The following is an 8,304-nucleotide window of genomic DNA, read 5'->3' as shown; positions in this document are numbered from 1 at the left end:
GCAAAAGTACAACTGGGCGTGTTGAAAAGTAAAAGTCCAAGTGGGCGTGTATTATGTGCGTACATCGGGGCGTGTTTACTACTTTTACTAGCTGGGCGTTGTGTATAGAAGTATCATCCACTTCTCTTCACAACGCCCAGCTTCCGGCAGTGCAGACACAGCCGTGTTCTCCAGAGATCACGCTGTGTCGTCACTCACAGGTCCTGCATCGTGTCAGACGAGCGAGGACACATCGACACCAGAGGCTACAGATGATTCTGCAGCAGCATCGGCGTTTGCAGGTAAGTCGATGTAGCTACTTACGTGCAAATGCTGATGCAGAATCAACTGTAGCCTCTGGTGCCGACACGATGCAGGACCTGTGAGTGACGTCACAGATCTGCGCTGCCAGAAGCTGGGCGTTCTGAAGAGAAGTGGATGATACTTCTCATCAGAACGGCCAGCTAGTAAAAGTAGTAAACACGCCCCGATGTACGCACATAATACACGCCCACTTGGACTTTTACTTTTCAACACGCCCAGTTGTACTTTTGCAAGCCTCATTTGCATAAATACGAAAATGGTCATAACTTGGCCAAAAATGCTCGTTTTTTAAAAATAAAAACGTTACTGTAATCTACATTGCAGCGCCTATCTGCTGCAATAGCAGATAGGTGTTGCAAAATCTGGTGACAGAGCCTCTTTAAGAACAATAAACAACAAAATGTTAAGATCCTGGAAATTGCATCTTCTATTAACTTTTTGTTCATGGAGTCCTCATAATCCAAGTATCCAATATTGAGAAATAATTTCTATTTACTTGATTGCAGCCGTCCCAACTACTCAGATCCTTCCTCACACGTTTAAAAAGAATGTAGACGAGATATTGGTTTGTCTCGTGTCTGGGTTTTACCCAGAATCCATTGTGGTGAATTGGTTTTTGAATGGGACACCTTTGGAAAAAATCAAAGCAAACAGAATTAACAGCTCAGCCGTGGAATCTGTCCTTCATTTCATGCCAACAGAGGAGAACTGGGGCACGGAGGTCTCCTGTGTGGTGGAACATGAAACCCTGCTCCATCCGCAGGTTAGGAGCTTGACTGTACTTGGGAAAGGTAGGTGAAAATCTGGTTTTAATCTACCAGTGAGGAACATATAGTCATTTTGGCAGATGGTGACATTATGAGCAGGAAGTTATAGTGCTAAAAAACATATTACAGTCCAGGCCAAAAGTTTTGAGACTGGCACAAATTTTGTTTTTCACATAGTTTGCTGCCTTCGTTTTTGTAGTGGCAATTTGCATTAACTCTAGATTGTTATGAAGGTGTGAATTGTCATAAATTGCAGTCATTATTTGCCATGAAAATTAACTTAAATCACTAAAGAAACCATTTCTACTGCATTTCAGCCCTGCCACAAAATGCGCTAACATTTCAGCGATCTTCTTGTTAGCTCAGGAAGAAGTATTAACAAGGATCAGGCCGCTGATATCACTCTGTCATGCGGATTGAATTTTCAGGGGGATGGTGCTTGAGATCATTGTCTTTTTCTTTTAACCTTGTTTACCTCCAAGTTATCATGTGTAGTCATCATTGCTTTGCATCAAAAGGGCTTTACAGGCAAGGACATGGCTGCTTGTAAGATTGCCGCTAAATCAACAATTTATCGGATCATCAAGAACTTCAAGGAGAGAGATTTAATTGCTGTGAAGAAGGCTTCAGGGCGCACAAGAAAGTCCAGAAAGTGACAGGACCGTCTCCGAAAAATAGATTCAGCTACGGGATCGGTGCAGAGCAGAGCTCAGGAATGGCAGCAGGCAGGTGTCAGTGTATCTGCACGCACAATGAGGCTTTTGGAGGCCTGGTGTCAAAAAGGGCAGCAAAGAAGTCACTTCTCTCCAAGAAAAACATCAAGGACAAACTAACATTCTGCAGGAAGTTCAGGGATTAGTCCAGTGGACTGGGGTAAAGTTATTATCTTAGATGAAGCCCCCATCAGACTGTTTGAGACATCTGGAAGAATGATTGTCTGGATAAGAAAAGGTAAGTGCTACCATAAGTCCTGTGTCATGCCAAAAGTAAAGAATCCTGAGACCATTCACGTGTGGGGTTGCTTTTCATCCAAGGGAGTCGGCTCACTCACAATTTTGCCTAAGAACACGTCCATGAAAAAAGAATGGGATATAAACATCCACCAAGAGCAACTCCCAACTATCCAGGAGAAATTTTGTGACGAATAAGGCTTTTTCCAGCATGACGGAGCCCATGTCACAAGGCAAAAGTGATAACTAAGTGGCTCGGTGAACAAAACATTGACATTTTGGGTCCATGGCAAGGAAACTCCCCAGATCTCAATCCCATTGGGAACCTGTGTTCAATCCTCAAAAGGCAGGTGGACAAACAAAAACACAGAAATTGTGATAAACTTCAAGCACTGCTCAGGAAAGAGTGAGTTGTCATCAGTCAGGATTTGGCCCAGAAACTGATCTCCAGCATGCCAGGGAGAATTGCAGAAGTCTAGAAGGGTCAACACTGTAACAGTCTTTGCATAAACTTGATGTATTTGTCCAAAAATTTATTTTTTTAAAAACTTATGAAATGCTTATTATTGTACTTCAGTATACCATAGAAACATCCGGCTAACGCCTCATGCACACGACCGAGTGTGGCGTCCGAGTCCCGTCAGTGATCCGAGGAAAGATAGGACATGTTCCATCTTTCCTCGGATCAGAGACTCGGACCATTTTTCACGAACCCGATTCACCCGCTAAAGTGAATGGGTCCGTGAAGACTATCGGGTGTCACTTAGATGCCGTCAAAAACTGCCCGAGTGGCACAACGTTCGTGTGCAAGAGACATAAAAGATCTAAAAACACTGAAGCAGCAAACTTTTTGGGCCTGGACTGAACAGAAAGAAACTGCATTGAAATTATATAAAATGACACTGAACAAAATTACTAAATTCTCGACAAAATAATTTCTTAACAATTCTTGCCGTTTTGTTTCATTTTATCACAAATTATGAACAATCTATTCTCTAATCTATTTAGTTATTTGTTTTCTTTCAGATCTGAAGGCAAACCATAAATATCTAGTTGTAATAGCTGCCATATTCCTATCTGCCCTATTAGGAGCTGGAACCATTTTATTTTACATGCACAGATACAAACAGAAACGTAAGTAATTAAAAATTTTAATTTTACTTCCTAATATGAGGAGCGTATGATTTCCGACCATGAAGAAGCTTGCTGAGCTGCACGGTTTCCGTAAGTCCCATAGGACTGAATGGTAGTTACGGAAACAGCTTAGCTCGCATGCTACGCGGCTTCCATAACTGCCATTCACTACTATAGGAGTTATAGAAAATGCGTAGCTCAGCTAGCTACTTCATGGTCCCGCATCTATCTGACATTTAGGACATATCCTGTGACCCACACAATAAACGTCGTAAAAAACAAATGAAACGCCAGTATAATGTTTTTTGGTAACTTTATCTCCCGCAAAAAATAGAATAAAAAGTGATCAAAAAATCTCATGTACCCAAAAATGGTACTAATAGAAACTACAGCTCAATCCGCAAAAAATAAACCCTCAGACCCAATCGGTGGAAAAAATAGAGTTATGCCCCTCAGAATACGTGACAAAACACAAATTTTATTTTTAACAGTTTTTTCTTTGTAAAAGTAGTAAAAAAACAAACAAAAAACAACACTATATAAATTTGGTATCGCCGTAATCGTATTGACCTGCAGATACATCTAGTTTTTACTGCACTCTGAATGCCATAAAAATTAAAACCAGCTAAAAAATAGAGGAATCACTATTTTTTCCCATTCCACATCACACTGACGTTTTATTCAAATTTCACAGTACACTATGTGGTACAATAAATGACGCAATGAAAAAGTAGAACTCGTCCCGCGAAAAACGAACCCACATACGGCTATTTTGATGAAAAGATAAAAAAAAGTTATGGCTTTAGGAAGGCGGGGGGAAAACCTAAAGTTTTTGGAATAAGTCAGACATGTGCTTTCTAACGTTGGACAATCCCTTTAAGTTCACATTTGCTAGGTATGCATGAATCCCATGAAGCACAAGGTTTGGTTCTGTACTGCCAGAAGTACACCAAAAATCACAAAGATTACTGGAAAAATACTCCCCTGTAAAGCTGCCCACTCATTATAAGATGATGTCGTTTGGGCTTTAGAATCTGAATATCTCAGGATTGGTCATATAGTCATGGACATGACCAGCAAAAGAAAACCAAGATGTCCCCATAATGTCTGAACACAAAGTGACCATCAGTCCTTATGTACAGGTGACTGATAAATATTAGAATAAGCCTAGGACTGTACAGAACATTCAGGACCTAAACGTGAGATGAAAAAGAAGTGGAAGCAAGTATTGACTTTGTCTTCACAATGTCTATCAGTCCCTTTGACAGCCCCTCTTTTCTTCCTATTATCAGATAATAGACACTGTTAATAGTTCCTGTGTTCCTATGACGGCGCTGGAATTTGATTTCCCCGTTTCTGCTACCACCTAAATTGCTCCCTCTTATATTGGGGACTTGATCATGATACATTGCCATATTATGTTGGCTCCAAATGTGGAATACTGTGGAGTCATTGTCATTATTTATTTAGGGTCGTCATTCACTATTTTTTAACAATTACCATAATAACCAGTTATTTCTAATTCCACAATCAATTCCAAATGTTTCTCTACACATTCCCTTCTCTGTATAGTACAAATATAACTGGGAATTTTGCTTCTTCCTTTAGGCCATCCAAAGTTAAGAAATATCACACACAGCACGGACGGCAGCTTCAGTCTAAATGTGGATCATTTTTATCCCGAAGAAATCTCAGTAACTTGGGAAGTCTTCCAACCTCCTACAAGTAAAGAGCCACAGGCCCTGCAATCCACACATCTCATGGAAGAAAACCAGGATGGCACCTTCAATGCGACCAGCACCACTGAAAGCCTCAGAGATAAGGTCAATAACAGCGAGGAATATATCCTGCGTGCTGCAGTGACACACCAGAAATTCAAACATCCGTCCTACAGAGAATGGACTAATCAGGACAAAGGAAATACATGTAGGTCTCACTGGAGCTTTATAGAAACCATTGCTACATTTTCTCTATGCAATGTTAAATACGTTTGTGTCAAAAAAGAAAAGTCCGAGATCTTTATTAGCTAACCATAAAAATTATATATGCGGGCTTCAGAGCACAGGCTCCTTCTTCAGGCAAGTTTACATTTACGCTACATTTTCTCTAAACTAAATATACTACACAGGGTCTTCCACTTTCCGACCTGTCAGTCACTGCTGCTTGAAGACTTATTTTTTAAAACAAAACCTATAAAGGGCAAATACAGATAGAGCTAGATGAGGATTTGATAGAGAAAAGCCTAACAATCAAAGTCAATGGGAAAAAATCTGTGACAAAACCATAAACATATTGCACAGAATTACAAAAAATATCTCATCTGGCGCATTTTGTGAAGGAATAAAAAATAATATTCCGTCCACCACAATGGTACAAAGTGCAAAAAAACACAGCTAATATGGAAAATTCAGTAATGACACAAATGACACCAATCAGTGAAGATTTACAATATCGTCCTCATTGATTTCCATAGGATTTTTCTAATGTTAGCCGCCAGGTTTTCATTCTGACATTTAATGCCATCCGTTCGCTTCTGTTAAGCTTTCTGTTTTGTTCTGTCCAGCTGACTAACATATTTTCTTTGTTTAAACTTCCTGTAGATCTTTTGTCTTCTCCAGAATTGGGGGAAATACTCACACCCAATCTAATGCTGAACAGCCAGACATTGCTCCAAGTGCACAATCTCACGTTTTTACCCCGATGATCTCACTGTGAAGTGGTTTAAGAAAGTGAAGGACAAAGAGGAATTAGTGACATCTGAGAAATACAGATCAATGCAGCAGCGTGATAAGACGTTTACCTGTACCGCATGTCTAGTGCTCACCCCATCACTGGCGGATCAAGGCTCAGAGATCATCTGTAGAGTTACACATCCCAGCCTGCAGCAGCCAGCAGAGAGGAGTACAGGACAGTTACAAGTGTGGGGTAAGTTCAGGCCGCTGTAGCTTGGAGTGAGCCCAATGTCTCTGGGCCCCTGAGTAAAACCAGGGCCAATCCCTCTAACCATCAAGTATCTAGTCACTTCACACTGTGAGGAATCTATGTAGTAATAGACAAGAATTTGTTGATATAATGGGATAGCTCGGTGTGTATTTATCTGGCTACACCATTGGTGCAGCTTATTCAGCGAAATTATATGTGAATCTGTCTGAAATCTCCCAGGTTGTACAAACATCATACACAAGTCATTTCTACCCGAGTCTACCGCCTTCACTGATTGGTAAGATCTAGGACTTTATAGCATCGGTGATCAGGTTGGGGTCAGCGAGTTGCCTATTGTCTGTCAATACAACCGTTTGATACCTCATAAGATTTGGTTCTAATTCAGCAAATTATATAAATGAAGACTCTGCATCCATTGAAAGGAATTACAATCTTTATTACTGGAAATGTTTGATTTATTTCTCTATTTCAGTAAAACCAACAGTCGATCAACCCATACAGCTATCCATCAATGAGTCAGAAGAGGTGATAGCAACTTTATCTCTTCTCAAGTTTTATCCCAAAGACATTATAATCACATGGACCTACGGCCAATCCCAGAAGAAGCCATCAGAGGAAACAGCCACTGAAAATCCTGATGGGACATTTTCCATTAATACAAAGTGTGAAATCCCCGGTCACCTCTTTACAGATGCAGATTTTAACATAAAAGCGACATGGAAACATAAAACAATGGATAAAACAGAATTCAGAGAGATGTTTGTAGGACATCCAGGTGAGACGATGAACTAATGTAACTCATTGAACATAAACCGCATATATTTACAGACTAGTAAACCAGAGTCTGACTCTCCTCTCCGACATCCTCACTCATGGTTTAGCAGCAATCTTTCAGGGAGGGCACCTAGAGATATCTGTCAGTCAATGAATGTAGGTGGGGAAGGTGAACACACTGAAGTCACAGTTCGAGCAAGTGTTTAATATGAAGCCATAAATCAATGTGCTCAGCAGCTGTAATCATGTCTGCGGATCAGGCAGCATGATTCTCCGGACAAGTCTGCTTCAAAAAGAAACAGGGGATCTAGGATTCAAAATACTTTAAATCAGTGGTCTGCAATATTGTTATATTGGGAATTTGACAAAAGTGTACAAGACCAAGAAACGCGTAAGTCGGGCTGCACCTCTAATATGAATGAAATCACTTTATTATAACACTATAAAATACAAAAGAAGCATAAAAAAATTGAAGAACATTTAAAAGAGCACAAACATTTGCCGGACCCAAGTCCTGGCGCCTAGTCAGGCCAAAGAACAGATCAATCATGGAAAAAGTTTATCGTTATTCATAAAACAAAAATAAGCAAGAGAAGAATAAATGTATCAGGAAATATACAAGAATATATCCCAACAAATGCCAAGGGCTTTACCCCTATGTATACAAGAATGTAAACTCAAAAACAATATGAATATCTTTATTGTAAGAAAAATGAAAAAGATATGTATAGAAATATATGATCTTACAAAAGCTATGGAAGAAAGGGGTGGTATAGGTCTATGGTTTATGTCTGTGGTTCCATGAGGATCAAAGGACCCAACGCATATCTCCGTGCCACCGCTGACTAAGCCTTGTACACTTTTGTCATATTTCTCAATGCACGACAGACACTCGATGCATATTGTGGCGCCCACCTTTTTCTCTGTGAGGACCACTTTTGTTGATATTATATTACTGTCTCGTCTTACATAAATCTACCTCCATATATATGTGATAAAATTTTCACTATCTAACACTAATATTTTCTAGATTTTCCGTGGTGTCCAAGAATTGAGGACATGACTCCTCTGATTCTTCAAAAAGGCAAACAAACTACAGTAACTTGCAAAATCTCAAAGTTTTTCCCAAAAGACTTGAATGTGTCCTGGCAGGAGAAGAAGGGGACATCTGTAATAAATTGTAGAGGTGGAAATTACAATATCTCTGTTACACCAGAGAGAACAGCGGATAATTCCTACTCCTGCTCGACTTCCTTATCATTTACACCTCGATCAGACCCTGATGACCTCGAATTTATCTGCAAAGTCTCACATCCCAGCCTAAAGAATCCAATAGAGCGAAGTACAGGGAAAGCCATGGCGAGAGGTGAGCAAAATGTTTTACACAAAATATATAACCAAAAACATCAATCACAAGGTGTATAATGTCACGC

Source organism: Rhinoderma darwinii, chromosome 6 (genome assembly GCF_050947455.1).
Source record: "Rhinoderma darwinii isolate aRhiDar2 chromosome 6, aRhiDar2.hap1, whole genome shotgun sequence".
Lineage (NCBI taxonomy): Eukaryota > Metazoa > Chordata > Amphibia > Anura > Rhinodermatidae > Rhinoderma > Rhinoderma darwinii.
The sequence above is the reverse complement of the archived record's forward strand: the minus strand, read 5'-3'. Positions refer to the sequence as shown.